This window comes from Panthera uncia, chromosome D4 (assembly GCF_023721935.1).
Source record: "Panthera uncia isolate 11264 chromosome D4, Puncia_PCG_1.0, whole genome shotgun sequence".
Taxonomy (NCBI): domain Eukaryota; kingdom Metazoa; phylum Chordata; class Mammalia; order Carnivora; family Felidae; genus Panthera; species Panthera uncia.
Window position 1 is genome coordinate 82,217,323 of NC_064807.1, and position 15,790 is coordinate 82,233,112.

General features: G+C 40.0%; 1 protein-coding gene across 12 annotated transcripts in view; it reads right to left on the reverse strand.

The window, feature by feature from the left end:
* MAPKAP1 (MAPK associated protein 1) overlaps positions 1-15,790 on the reverse strand; it is a 274,623-nt gene that overhangs the window by 225,421 nt on the left and 33,412 nt on the right. Inside the window, exons 3-4 of one of the 12 annotated variants that reach the window (XM_049628936.1) lie at positions 10,409-10,646; positions 9,107-9,206 (exon numbers count right to left, since the gene is read on the reverse strand). The exons of 9 other annotated variants lie outside the window; for them this stretch is intronic. The gene's annotated coding sequence lies outside the window, so the exon portion shown is untranslated. Of the gene's footprint in view, positions 1-9,106; positions 10,384-10,408; positions 10,647-15,790 lie in introns of those variants that run through there. 2 more of the 12 variants (XM_049628945.1, XM_049628959.1) reach the window with 2 other exon arrangements.

Genomic DNA, 15,790 nt, shown 5'->3' on the forward strand with positions numbered 1-15,790 from the left:
GCATGTAGTGGATAAATGCCACAGATGCTGCTAAACATCCTGCAATGCACAGACAGTACCCACAACAAGGAATTATACCTCCCCAAAAGGTCAGTGTCAATGATGCCAAGGTTGAGAAACTCTGCTGTGATATGCTGTGTGAAGCCACTAAATCTGTGGTAATTTCCAACCCCCTTGGAACAGTTTCATTTATACTGAGACTAAACTATACAACTTTCCCGCTAAAATCTCTGCTCAAATCTTCGAAGGTACTAAACGAGCTCAACGCCCAGCATCTGTTTACTGAAATTTTAACATGCCCTAAGGAAAATCAAAGCCTAAATTACTACAGTAAAGACAAGTTGCATTCCATCATCAAACTTGATCTGAAGCTTATCCACCCTTCTTCATCTGGCTACCTCCTACTAATTCCTCAAAATCCAGGTCAATGGTCAATTCTTCCAGGAAACCTCCCCAGTGAATCCCACACAGCAGGTTAGCTGCTCCCTTCTGTGTGGCCCCACTGCGCTGCACTTTGTCACTAGTTCCACCAAATAATTTACCCAGCACGGTGCCTGCTAGTAGTAAGTACTATGCGTTTGTTGAATTTATTCATACAACAAATACTTATGGAAGCCTACTACGTGCCAGGCACTATTCTAGAATGCAAAGAGTACAGCAGAAAACAAAGCAGAGGGGCGCCTGGGTGGCGCAGTCGGTTAAGCGTCCGACTTCAGCCAGGTCACGATCTCGCGGTCCGTGAGTTCGAGCCCCGCGTCAGGCTCTGGGCTGATGGCTCGGAGCCTGGAGCCTGTTTCCGATTCTGTGTCTCCCTCTCTCTCTGCCCCTCCCCCGTTCATGCTCTGTCTCTCTCTGTCCCAAAAATAAATAAAAAAACGTTTAAAAAAAAAAAAATTAAAAAAAAAAGAAAACAAAGCAGAAAGTCCCACCCTCACTGAGTACACATTCTAGTGGGGGAGACAAGCAAAACAAAAGAGTAAATTATATGCTAAATTAGAAGAGCTATGGTAGGGACACCTGGGTGGCTCAGTCGGTTGAGTGTCCGACTTCGGCTCAGGTCATGATCTCACGGTTTGTGAGTTCGAGCCCCAGGTCGGGCTCTGTGCCGACAGCTCGGAGCTTGGAGCCTGGAGCCTGCTTCGGATTCTGTGTCTCCTCTCTCTCTCTGCCCCTCCCCCACTTACACTCTGTCTCTGTCTCAAAAATAAACATTAAAAGGAGAAAAAAAAAAAAAAGAAGTGCTATGGTAGGACAGCACAGGCAAGAGAGAAGGGCATGCCAGGTGGTGGAGCCACAGCTGCAATTATAAATGGTCAAGGAACGCCTCACTGAGAATCTGACATTTGAGTTAATATTTGAAGGAGGTGAGAGAACAAGCCAGGTAAACGTCTGAAGGGAAGTTTAGGGGAGCGTGCCTCGCACCGTTCAAGAAGTAGCAAGGAGGGGCGCCTGGGTGGCGCAGTCGGTTAAGCGTCCGACTTCAGCCAGGTCACGATCTCGCGGTCCGTGAGTTCGAGCCCCGCGTCAGGCTCTGGGCTGATGGCTCGGAGCCTGGAGCCTGTTTCCGATTCTGTGTCTCCCTCTCTCTCTGCCCCTTCCCTGCTCATGCTCTGTCTCTCTCTGTCTCAAAAATAAATAAAAAACATTAAAAAAAAAAAAAAAAGAAAAGAATGTGTTAAAAAAAAAAAAAAAAAAGAAGTAGCAAGGAGTCCAGCAGGGAAGCAAGTAGTAGAGGACGAGGTCTGGAAGAGAGGAGCAAACATGTAGAGTGCAGGCCATTCTAAAGATTCTTCCTTTACACCAAGTAAAGTAGAAAATCACAAGGGGATTGCGAGCAGAGCAGTTGATATGATCTAACTCACATTTTAAAAGGATCTCCCTGGGGGCACCTGGGTGGCTCGGTCGGTTAAACGTCCAACTCTCAGTTTCTTCTGCTCAGGTCATGGTCTTGCAGTTTGTGAGTTCGAGTCCCACATCGGGCTGTGTGCTGACAATGCGGAGCCTGCTTGGGATTCTCTCTGCCCCTCCCTCTCCCTCTCTCAAAATAAATAGACAAACTTAAAAAAAAAAAAAAAAAGGATCTCTCTCTGGACATAGGACATAGCAGCCAGAGAGAGCCTTAAAAAAAAAAAAAAAAAGACTGAATGAATGACTAATCACACGATTTTTTTAAATATATAATTATCTATTTATATGTTGGTTTTCTCTTCTAAACTCTCAGCTCCTTAAGGACACTGTCTTATTCATCACTGTGCTGCCAGATTCTAGTAGAATGTGGCTGGCATCCAGTAAGAGCTCCACGCAGAATGAATAGATGAACAAACCCATCTTTCTTGTTCCCAAAGGGGTGCACCATGATTTTTCCCAAAAAAAGACCCCTTATCCATGGTGCTGGTTCAAGTAGATAAGTTTCCCACTACAGTCTAAGATTTATTTTCCTTTCATTGTCTCCTTGATGTCTGAAGTTTGCTTAAACAAATACAAGAATTCAAGAGAGTTATGCTTCCACTTGCCTGGCCCCCTGGTTAACCACATCATCATTTAAGGGAAGCAACACAGTTTACTGCCAGCACCACTCAGGAAACCTGAATTCCAATTCCCTAATAACCAGGGACCTAATTACATGGCTTCGGACAAGTCACTTCTTTAAGCCTCTTTAAAACTGTTTTACATTATCAGTCCATTGTTACATCTGTTATGTGGGGAGTTTGCACTATGAAAAGGGCCTTTCAGCTCTCAAATTCTATTCCTGTCACGTCTGAGGAGGAGAAGGATATGGCTGGAGTTTACCCCAGAGTCCAACTAAAAAGTTTTGTGTTTTTGCTTCAGAGGAAAAAAGAATTCTATTGCAATTTTCACTTATAACATTGTGCCATGGTTCAGACTCTAGGAAAAGTACAAGGAATTCCTTTTTTGACAAAGATTTTAATAGTATCAACATTTTGGCAGCAAACCCACTACAAAGGTAAACCATGTTGACTGAGTTGAATGGGCATTATCACCACCTGTTTTTTTAATGCTATTATGTATAGAATCCAGTTCCTAGAACGCTAAGTGTTACAGTAAACACATCTAGAATTCCAGGTCATTGTCTGTAGCCTGCCTAGGGAATAACAATGGGATGACTTCAAGTGAGTAAGGTATCTCTGACTCTGTTCCGTGAACAGTTAACTATCCATAATGTATGTCCTATCCACTTCATAGGGATACTTACAAAAAAGAATACTTAAAAAAGAAGTAAATCCAAGATGCAATATGATTGACTTTTCCTGTTCTAGTCGCATCATGCTGGAAGTAAAGTTAGCTCTCAACTATCAAATTCATTCAACTCCTAATGAATGAAGGACAGCAATGAGATAATCTAAACTAGCAGATAATCCCCAAACTATTTTTATGTGACTTTGAAAGGTGCTTTGTACTTTCATTTGAATGGAGCTTTCATAACCTCAGTACGTGATAACTGCTATTATTGTTACTAATAAAACTGCACTGCCAGCTATTTTTCCAACCTTCTAGTCTGCCTTTTTTTTTTCTTTTTAAACCATCACTGCATGGATCAAAATGAGGATAGGGCATCAGGATTGGCTTCATTCTGCCTATAATGTTTTAGATAGATTAAAAGTGTTTCACAAAATACAACTTAAGTAGAATAATCATTCTCTGGGTTCCAGAAGGTTTATTTATTTATTTAGCAAGTATTCACATCACTTACTAAACTGTGAGGTGGATTATGTTATTATTTATATTTTACACACCGGTAAACTAAGGCACAGACTTGCCCAAGGTCACAAAACTAGTAAAAGGGGGAGCCAGGATAAATTACGCAACCTGGCTCCAGAATTCCTGCTCCAAACAATTATTACATGCTGCCTTGAATTTCCAATGTAAGTCCATTTCATCACACTCTTCTTAACCCTCTTCTCTCACTAATCGAGATATGGTATAAGCAGACTTAACTGTTCATTCAACAAGCATGAATACTTAGCACATGCTGGCAGTTAGGAGTGTAGAGTAGTTAAGTCTTACTGCCTATCCCCAAGAGGTAAGCAAGAGAGTCAAGCAAAGGAGATAAGTACATAAATGGTCACAATAAAGAGTGAGAGCAGTGCCAAGGGATTCTATAACAAAGTATTATGGAAACACAAAAGAAAAATAAATGAAACTAGATATTCAGACAAGGCTTCACAGAGATGACTAAGATCAAGATAATGGAAGTAATCACCTCCAACTTAGTCACCTTAAGAATAGTGGAGGGGGCTGGGGCGCCTGGGTGGCGCAGTCGGTTAAGCGTCCGACTTCAGCCAGGTCACGATCTCGCGGTCCGTGAGTTCGAGCCCCGCGACGATCTCGCGGTCCGTGAGTTCGAGCCCCGCGTCAGGCTCTGGGCTAATGGCTCGGAGCCTGGAGCCTGTTTCCGATTCTGTGTCTCCCTCTCTCTCTGCCCCTCCCCCGTTCATGCTCTGTCTCTCTCTGTCCCAAAAATAAATTAAAAAAAAAAAAAAAAAAAAAGAATAGTGGAGGGGGAAAAAAGCTGGTAATTAAAATAACCTATAATGCTGCCTCCTTAATCAAAACTGTTTAAAATCAAATTTGCTCCAGACCTGTCCTATGGACTACAGATTAACATCAGGCCATGCACGGGTTATTACAGAAGCAGGAAAAGGATAACTAACTTTTGAGGTGGAAGAAGTGCAGGGAATCAGGTAGGTTGACAAAGGGTGGGTAGGAGAGACCAAGAGCAAGCAATCAAGCATCATACTGCCTGGGTTCAAATCTGAACTCGGCCACTCACTCACTGGGGGACGTAGGGAAAGTAACAAGTTCAGTGCCTGTTTCTGCATCTGTAAACAGGAATATTTTGGTGCCTATCTCAGGATTGTTGTGAGGATTTAATGAATTCATATATGTTATGTGCATATAACAGGGTCTGGCCCACAGTAAGCATTATACAAACATCTACTATTATTGTTACTGCAATTATTCCCTGTTCTAAGATGAATCTTCAAAGATGAGAAGTTGGATGGTTGGAAGAAGACAAACTCATCTCTTCCAAGTAGGAGAGACAGCATGAGAAAAGGCACGAAAACAAGAAACAGCAGAACATGTATTTAGTAATTAACACTACATGGAATTCAAAGTTGCTGAGTTTCAGAGAGTTTGTTCTGGCATAGAAGATTAATCTGACCAACAAGACACAAGATTAATTATGAAGCTGTGTCTATGGCTCAGGGAGAGATGATGAAATCTGAAGTAAGGCAGTGAAAGGTCTAAACATTTTTTAACTAGATAAAAAAATATTTAGAAGATGAAATTGGTAGAACTTGGTGACTGAACGAATGTGGAGGGTTAAGGAGAAGGGGAAACTCTATGGCCTGCATACAGTGCCAACAAAATGAAACCGTAAACTCAAAAGGAGGAACAGCTTAACAGGTAGGGGGAAGTAAAGAATTATGTTTCAAACACAATGACCTTGAAATGTCTATGGATTACCCAAATAGATATTCATCATGATGTAAACCTGACAGCCCAAATGAGGTCTGAGTGAATTTGGGAGACTACAACATGTAAGTGACAAAGAATATGCAAATGAAACCTAGGAGAAAGACCTGAGCAAATTTGGAAGACATCAACATATAAATGACAGAGGGAGCCACAGATGTGAATGAGCTTACTCAAGGAAAATATGTAAGGAAAGAAGAGCAATAACTTAGGAATAAAGTCCAAGGAATAGCTCTAGCTGTAGTTAAAGGATGGGCCAAGAAAAAGAAACCCTAGACGCTGTGAAAACCAAGTCAATCTTTGCCTAGATTCTAAAGTTAGGATCCATGCTGTGGAAATTCACAAATTCCTAGGCAGTTACTTTTTTCACTGGCTTTTCCCTTTCTGCCCCCCATCCCCTAGTAACAAGTTCCAAACACTGGATTGGGAAGTCCTTGAGAGGAAAAGACTAAAAGCCTTATTTGGCTTCCTGTCACTAATACTCTAGTATAAGGCCTGGGACACAGGTTCACATATGAACCAGAATGAACATGAAAAATGGAAAATTTCCCATTTATCAAGACAAAGGGCTCATGGAACTCCTAAGCCTAGGGTTGCTTCCAGCCCAGACTTCAGCAACAAAGCATAAAGAGAGCAGAAACAAAAAGGGGGGCAGACCTTATAAACTGCTCGTGGGAATGTAAAATGGTACAGCTACTTTTGAAAATGGTTGGCAATTCTGCAAAATGTTACCTACCATATGACCCAGCAATCCATTCCAAGGTATACACCCCAAAGAACAGAAAACATACGTTCACACAAAAACCTGCACAGCCATGTTCATAGCAGTATTATTCACAATAGCCAAAGAGTGGGGGAAAAAACACATCTCCATCAACTGATGAATTAATAAGCAAAATGTGGTATTTCCATAGAATGGAATATTATTCAGCAATAAAAAGGAATGAAGTACTGATACATGCAACAACACAGATGAACCTTGAAAACATTATGCTAGTAAAAGAACCGAACACAAAAGGCCACATACTGCATGACTCCATTTTTATGAAAGGTTCATTGAAAGTAGATTAATGGTTGCCAGAGGCTGTGGGAGGGAGGAATGAGGAGTGACTACCTGTGGTCACTTGTGGAAACTTGGGGTTTCCTTCTGGGTGATAAAAACGTTCCGGAATTTTATAGCGATGATGGTTATACAACTCTGTGCATATGCTAGAAACTATTAAATTGTACACTTTAAAGGGGTGGATTTTATGGCATAAGAATTATATCCCAGTTTCAAAAATGGGGGTGGGGGTTGAAACACAGAATAGAATCCATGCTGCTGTTTCCTAGATTTCTTCTATTTCAAGTGATTCCAACACAATGATGCCAACAAACCACTTAACTGAACAGCAGTGGCCACTATAACCATGAAATTTTTAAAAACAATTTGCATTACAAGTTGATTACATCAAAAGATACTAAATTCCTCATGCAAAAATGGGAGTTTCCCAATCTTTTCCCCAGAAAAAGGAGAACTTTCATATATGCTAGTGAACTCGTGTGGAGGTGGCTAGTCTGTATTTCTAGCTGAGGGGGATTAAATCCTGGTGCCGGAAATGCCAACAGAATCTTGGACTTTGCTGAAACAAATACTGGGGCACTGGAGAGGCTTCTCCTACCAAAGCACCAGACACTAATCCACACTAGAGCTGGGTGGAAGAAGCCACAGAGTTAACACAATGCCTCGGTCAGCAACCCACTGAGCTACTGGTCTGTGGGGAGTACTTCTCCTCACTTTGAAAAAAACAAAAAGGAGATAAAACAAGAAAGGCAACATGGCATAGCAGAGAACACAAAGGCTTTGGAGAGCTCAGGTGTGCTCCAATTCCACCACCCAGTAACCCAGTAACAGAAAACTGGGAAAAATCGCAGTGTCTCTGGACCTTATTAAGACACTATCGCATACCCCACAAAGCTGTTGTCACAGTGCAGGAACCAAAAGTGACACTCAAATGTGAGTGTTCTTCCCAATTCGCCTGAAAGAAAACTAGCTGGTAGTACTGTACATGTTTTGGTCAATCGGAAAAGAAATCTCATGACCTCTTCCCTTTGATATACTAAAACTCATTCTCACACTTAAAATTATAAAACAAATCCAATGTCCAAATTAGAATCCTTGACTCTTTGGGGCACCTGAGGGGCTCAGTCGGTTAAGCTTCCGACTTCGGCTCAGGTCATGATCTTGCAGTTTGTGAGTTCAAGCCCTGTACCAGGCTCTGAGCTGACAGCTCAGAGCCTGGAGCCTGCTTCGGACTCTGTGTCTCCATCTCTCTCTGCCCCTGCCCCACTCACTCTCACTCTCTCTTCTCTCTCAAAAATAAGTATTTAAAAAAATTTTAAAAACTAATAAAAACTAAAAACCAAAATTCTTGACTCCTTTCTGAGAAACCTACAGCCATTTAATTAACCCTCTGCATCCTCTTCTCTTTAGATTTCATTCACTTGTATCTTTATAACCTATCCAAGCCACCATCTCTCACCTAACTTGTTGCCTAACTTGTCTTAAAGTTCTTCAGTGACTTCCCAACCTCTTTAGTAAACTGAACCTTGCCCACATCTGCAGTTCCATCTTCTACTTCTGCTTTTAGTCTTTTTTATTCTAGCCATACTCAACCTTCAGATTCTTTCAAGCTTTTGAACATATACTCCTTGTGTCTAGAACGGTTTTCTCTGTCCTTCCACCTCGCTCAGACACCCCTGGCTCCTTCATCCTTCAGATCGCAATTCAGACTTCACCCGCCCCAGGAAGGTTTGACCTTATCAAGTCCCGGGTAGGTACTCCTCCATATTCACCTTCACCCTCATTACTAAACACTTCTCCAAGTAGCCTGTACTAGACTGTAAGTCCCATGAGAGCAGAGTCAGTGTCTGCAGTTTGCATCGCTCAATTCCCAGACATATGCCTGGTGCCTCCTATGTATTCAGCAAAGAGACTGAATACATGAATGATTACAATTAAGCAAAAACTTAACTTGATAGGATATTTTTTTCATACACAAATATTTTAAGATATTTTTATAATTTTACAGAACATTACAGATCAAACAAAGGCAATTCTTCATAACAACTGTGTGGGAAAAGGACTTAAGTGCACATACACTTTCTACAACTCCAACAGCTATCATCCTGATTACATCAAAAGAAGCTAAAGGGGTGCCTGGATGGCTCAGTTGGTTAAGCATCTGACTTCAGCTCAGGTCATGATCTCACGGTTCATGAGTTCGAGCCCCATGTTGGGCTCTGTGTTGACAACTAAGAATCTGGAGCCTGCTTCAGATTCTCTCTCTCTCTCTCTGCTCTTACCCCGCTCGCACTGTCTCTCTCTCTCTCTCTCTCTCTCAAAAACAAATAAACATTAAAAAAAAAAAAAGAAGCTAAACTACTACCACAGTGGCTAACACCGTGCTCCTTAACTGGAAAGAGCAGAAAAAGTACATATAATGCAAATTACAAACATTATAGTCAAGTCATGCACTGGAGTAAAAAGAAGAAAATCATTTTTTTGCGGATCCCTACCCCACTCCCCCAAAAAAGGTTAGACACACTTGATAGAAATGCCGCTTACTCCAAATAGTTCACCAAGTGAAGGGTGCTATGAAATACTTCAAATTCCATAAGCACTCAGGACTGCAAAGGCCGTGAGAAGAGAATGTTCCAAGCACAGACTAATGGACAGAAGGTACAAATGAAATAAACCCTGATGCATGATGACTATCTAAAGAAGTCTAAACTGAAGACTGAATGTATTTGTTCCAAAGTTATTTACCAAGCTTCAGTTTCTGAAACATGTTCAAAATACTTAACATATTTTATAAGTCTCCAGTATAAATGACAGACATTTGTTATTCAAGATAACTAAATAATTTCCTTCACCTAGTTTAGGATATATTAAATATCTATCACATTTCAGACTTAGTTTTTATATTTCGGATTTTTTTTTCATACTAACAGTTTTATATCTTATCATGTATTTGTTGCCTATGCTAATGAGAATACAGGTTCTACCAACTCAGAATATTTATTATCATTTTGGGGATGTAACCATCCTTTTAATTTGGTTCACATTTTAACTCAGCAACTTTAATCCAGTGATCATAGCTTCATTAGCTTATAAACAAACTGTTTCTCAGGTAAACCGAATTGCCCCACATCAGGAACTTAAGCAAATAAATAAGTACAAAAACGGCAGAGATTATAAATTAGGGCAGACAAATCTGTATCTAGCCCCACGCCGGTAAAGAGCATTCTATCAATATAGTGAAATGCTAATCTCCTAATTAACAACCTAATTAGGTAATTATGGCTTTGCAGAGGGATGCCGAAATGAAATATGACAACATGGTCACCTCTTTATATGGCACCTGTGGGCCTTTTCAGCTGTCATTGCATAGAGTGCAATATCAATTTGAACAGATGACAAAGTGCTGTCATTTTTCATTCTGATAATATACAGAATGCTTTGGACAGAAGCAGTTTACAAAAAGAAACATCTTGCCTGGTATTTTCCTAATTTAAATATGCTCAAATACATCGTTAAATTTTCTGCATGTTTTTTATATTGTATATAGGAGAATTACATGTACAACAGCAATGACAACAAAAACCCTAACTGGCCATTTGCTGATCTGTACGTGCAGAAACTATTGCTATTTCTATTATGGAATATATGGCAATCAGAAAAGCACCAATTCGTCACGACATTCTAATATTCATACTTTTTTAATACTGTTATCAGGAGAATTAAAACCCAAACTTTGACCTTTAATTTTTTCTTAAAAAAAGTGAGAAAGTCACACATACAATTTCCCATACCAATAAAGCACTTCCCAGTACAGAAGCATTTAGTTCACATAAAAGCTCTACATACCAATGTCCAGCCTCCCAGATATAGGAGTGTTCTTTCTCTGAAAGACAGCTGTCACAGGGCTACCATTGTCCCACTGGTCACTGAAGAGGTGATAGTAGCACTAGGACACTGGTACCACCAACACAAATGCAACTCTTCTTCCATGATAATGATGTCTTACGCAGGATTTGCGGTGAGGAGAGAAAGGCTAGCCTGGGAATCTCCACATCATTTATGTCAAGATACGTGAAACCATATTCTAAACATAAAACAACTGAGGTCAAAACTTGAAAATACAATGCATTTAGAACTTCAGATCACCTGCATTAGTGGAAATTTTTGATGGAATGATTTTCCCTGGTTCTACTCAAATTTCTTAGTATCAGGCTGAAACTAAAATGATTTTTCTATTAAAAAAATCAGAATACTTGGGAAAACAGAAAAAAGCATAAAGACCTATAATCTGACCACCTATTTCTTCTTTTCCCTCGCATATATGTTTGGCATAATTGAGATCATAATTTGTATAATTTGGGGGCACCTGGGTGGCTCAGTCGGTTGAGCGTCCGACTTCAACTCAGGTCATGATCTCGCAGTTGATGAGTTCAAGCCCAGCGCTGGGCTCTGAACTGACAGCTCAGAGCCTGGAGCCTGCTTCCGATTCTGTGTCTCCCTCTCTCTCTGCCTCTCCCCTGCTCATGCTCTGCCTCTATCTCAAAAATAAAGATAAACATTTAAAAAATAAATAAATAATTTGTATAATTTTATAGCCTTTTCCCACCGTATGTTACATGATGAGCATATTACTATGTCACTAAAATTCTTCTAAAACATCTAAGATGATTGCACAATATTTCCACTGATTGGCTTTTCCATAATTTCTCTTTGTTGGCTACTAAAGTGGTTTCTAATTTTTGCTATTTTAAGTACTGCTACAGTGAACATCTTTCAACATAAATATTTTTCTACATTTCTGATTATTTCTTTAATAAAATTTCTAAAAACGGAATTACAAGTTCAAAAGGCTTGCGTGACTTATTTTTTTAAACTTGGATAAATAACGCCAAAGTTCTCTCCAGAAAATTTTCACCAATTTATATTCCCACTAGCAACATATGAGTAACCAATCACCACCAATCTCTGCTTTCAATAAGTATTACTATTAGAGGTGTTTTGTTTTTTTTTTAAGTTTATTTATTTTGAGAGAGAGAGAGCGAGCTGAGTGGGGAGAGGCAGAGACAGGGAAAGAGAGAATCCCAAGCTGGCTCCATGCTGCCAGTATGGAGCCCGATACAGGCCTGGAAGTCAAGGACAGTGAGATCATGATCTGAGCCAAAATCAAGAGTCAGACGCTCAAGCGATTGTGCCACCAGGATGCCCCAATTATTATTAGAGTTTTATTAAACCTTTAAACTTCATGTTATAAGATTATACCTGTAACCAAATACTTTCACTGTATGAGTAATAACTTTCTGTAAGCATTAAGTTAAAATAAGTAAGAAGGGCTGTGTTGATGACCATCCCAAAACAAGGGCCAGTTCCAACATCCAAATCCAGAATAGCATGTAATAGTGACAAAAGCATTGTATTTAGAGTGAAAAAACCAAAGGTTTGCACCCTAGCTTTGTCATTATCAGATCTCGGCCTTCAATCGCTTTACTTCCAAAGCTTCAGTTTCAGCACTAGTAGGACAGAGACAAGGAGAACATGATATCCCTTGTTTTAACAACTTCAGTGGGTAGTCATGGGCACACACACATAAAGGTAATATAAGCAATATTCAACAGATCAATTCATTTAATCTAAATAGATCATTTAACCTTACACCTGGAAACAGCATACTGAAACCCTTCCCCAACAGTGCACGGTTAGTAGGTGCATTACTTCACAAAGCACAGGTAGAAATGAACAAGATTAATCTCACGATCCAGACACGAAAACGAGTCTCATTTCTTCACAACCACTCCAGAGTCATTTCTTGTTACACTATACTAACACTGGAATGTGTTATACCCCTGAATGTACCCATACCTCTCCAGAAGCACCAGAGAACCAGGTACTTGCTTACGTTGTTTCAGTTAACCATCACCACTACCATATGTTGAGACCAGCACTATTATCCTCATTTTGCAGAATGTCCAGGTCACACAGGGAATACCTGGCAGAGCCAGCATTCAAATACAGGGGGGTAGGACTCTAAAGCCCCACCTCACATTGATTCAAGCCTGCACCTCAGTTCTTTGTTAGTCTCCTTTATGTCAGCAAGTGAAGTTCAGATTTAAAATTTAACCATTTTTAAGGGCACCTGGGTACATCAGTTGGTTAAACGTCTGACTTCAGCTCAGGTCACAATCTCAGTTTGTGGGTTCAAGCCCCGCGTGGAGCTCTGTGCTAAAAGCTCAGAGCCTGAAGCCTGCTTCGGGATATGTGTGTTCCTCTATCTCGGCCCCTCCTGTGCTCATGCTCTGTCTCTCAAAAACAAATAAATGTTAAAAAAAATTTTTTTTTAATTTACTGTTTTAAAAAGAAAACCATTCCTTTGAACAATTTTCTACCAATTTCTGTGCTGAAAGAGTACTTGTTTATAATATAGTATCTTAAAATGTGTCCATAGGGAAATTAAAAAATGTTATTTTTTTGAAGTTTTACACATTCAGTCCATTTTGTCTGCATCAGTAATAAAAGCATAGGATAGGATACAAATCTAACACTGCATATATTTGGGGTAAATGTGATAGAATATGCAATTTATTTCACAAGCAATTACTATAATCTAATTCCAGTAGTTATTCTAGTACCTCCTTGGCTGTTTCCAGAATTTAAGTTTTGTTGTTTAAGTGGTTTCTCCCATTTTTCTCAATTTCAATTACTTAAAACTGTTCTCTTCTTTGGGTCCAAATTTTGTGTTTCCTATATTAAATCTGTTTCCTCTATATATCTACACCACTGCCAACTAGAGATAATAAATTTTGAGTGACTGGTCAGGATTTATTTTCACTTTTATATTCTATGTTATTTCCTTATACAATAGAGTATGAATGAAAACAGTATCTAGAAGACCAATCTTTCTTCTATTTTCACCTTGTAGAAGCTGGGTATTAAAACAAAAATAAATTAAACTCTTGGGCTAGGAACTCCCTGGCCATATTTCTCTCACTATGCTGGGTGTCCCTATGCCCCCTCTTTCAATCTTGTGTATACATAGTCAACAAAACACTGTATGCACTTGGGAAGCACCTGGCCTGTCAAGGTCCATTCCCAGAATTAGTGATGAACAAAGAACGGAGGGAAAAGCTGAGCAGTGGCTCCCTACCTACTGTTAAGGGAAGAGGAACCATATTTTTAGATTTGAACCATTGTCCATGGGGATCTGCCAGTAATCAGTTGTATGACTTTAAGAGTGTCAATTAGAATCAGGAAGCTTGGCATCCTGAAAAGACCTGAGCAAGACTTGAGTTGAGGTCCTCATTATCATCCAGATGGAAAAAAGATACAAGGATTTGTAAATGACTTGACAAAATCCAAAGGCTGTTAGTGGTATATTATATTCAGAGTTCAAGTCCCTCTCAATCTGGTGCACTTTCTACTAAACTGTAATTTAGTAGGCATCAGTTTCTTTATCTTAAGAGGTTATGATTAACCGCCTTGTTCACTTCCCATACTGTAGAAAAGACCAAAAGATACAAGAATCTGGTAGTATCTAACGTGCTAAGAGCACTGGGGTGCCTGGGTGGCTCAGTTGGTTAAGCATCCGACTCTTGATTTTGGCTCAGGTTCTATGAGATTAAGCTCCATGCTCTTAGCCCAGAGCCTACTTGGGATTTTCCTTCTCCCTCTCTCTGCCCCTCCCCAACTCGCTCACACTCGCACGCTCTCTCTCAAAATAAACAAACAAATAAACAAACTAATTTAAAATGCTAACAGCACAAATCAAAAGTATTACCAAGTCTTGTCCTCATCCAAACCCTATCACTCCTGAAAATTAGCCTGATTATATAATGAAAGCATTCAAACTGTCACTTCCCCAAAGATATCAGTATGAGTCAATTACAACACACTTTTAATCTGGCAATTTACCAGTAGACTTCTGATCAATAATCATTACATGTGTAGTACCTCCTACTTTGAACAGTGGGTACCAAAATGTCAGCCATCAGGCAGATCAGAGTTTATAATCAGGCAATCTAGTACTTACTATACATAGCCCACAAATGTGTTTTGGTATATACAATTAGTTTTTAAATAGCAAATTTTAGAACTAAATACATTAAAATCCAGATTTTCAGCATCTCCTGAATGCTCTGCAAGAATATTATCCCTCAAAAAAAAAAAAAAAAAAAAAAAAAAAAAATAAACATTATCCATTATCCCCCACTGGGATTAAAACAAAAACCTTTAAAAATTAAAAAAATAAATAAATAAAAATATTATCTCTCAGAAGATCCAAGACACCAGATCCACTTCCTCACATAGCAACAAGCAAGTGGAACTGAGCGGCGACTGCTTCAGACTGGTCACATGCAATTCACCAAGGTCTGTCCTACTCTTTATCGTGGGCACTTGAGCTGGAGATCCCGGAGGTATATGCTCAAAAGAGAACTAATATTTGTTTACTCTTTTTTGGCCAACATTTTTCTGGTGTTATCATTCACTAGCTATGTGATTCGGGCAATATATTTAACCACTAAGCCTCAGGTTGCTCATGTGTTCAGTGGGGGTATCACCACCTATGTCACAGAACCACAAAGATTGAAGGAAATATGGGATACAAAAACATTTAACGAGCGGCCCCTGGGTGGCTCTGTCAGTTGAGCATTAGACTCTTGATTTCAGCTTAGGTCATGAGCTCGAGCCCTGCATCAGGCTCTGCGCTGACAGCACAGGGCCTCCTTGAAATTCTCTCTCTTTCCCTCTGCCCCTCCTCCGCTCACACATGCACACTCTCTCTTTCTCAAAATAAATGAAACATTAAAAAAAAATTAATGATGACTAAAATGTAAGTGTTCAATTATTAAGTTTAGCACAAACTGAAATATGCTAACTTTTGAGTCAAAACTTCTAAAAAAACCTCAAATTCACAGAAAACACAAGGTCAGAGCCCCTCCCATGGGGGAAAAATGCAAAGTGACAGAATTCCTAGTGATAAAATAATTTGGTATCTATGGCTATGTCCTTAAAAATAAGGCCTATACTGGGGCGCCTGGGTGGCTCAGTTGGTTAAGCGTCCGACTTCAGCCAGGTCACGATCTCGCGGTCCGTGAGTTCGAGCCCCGCGTCGGGCTCTGGGCTGATGGCTCAGAGCCTGGAGCCTGCTTCCGATTCTGTGTCTCCCTCTCTCTCTGCCCCTCCCCCGTTCATGCTCTGTCTCTCTCTGTCCCAAAAATAAAAATAAAAAACGTTGAA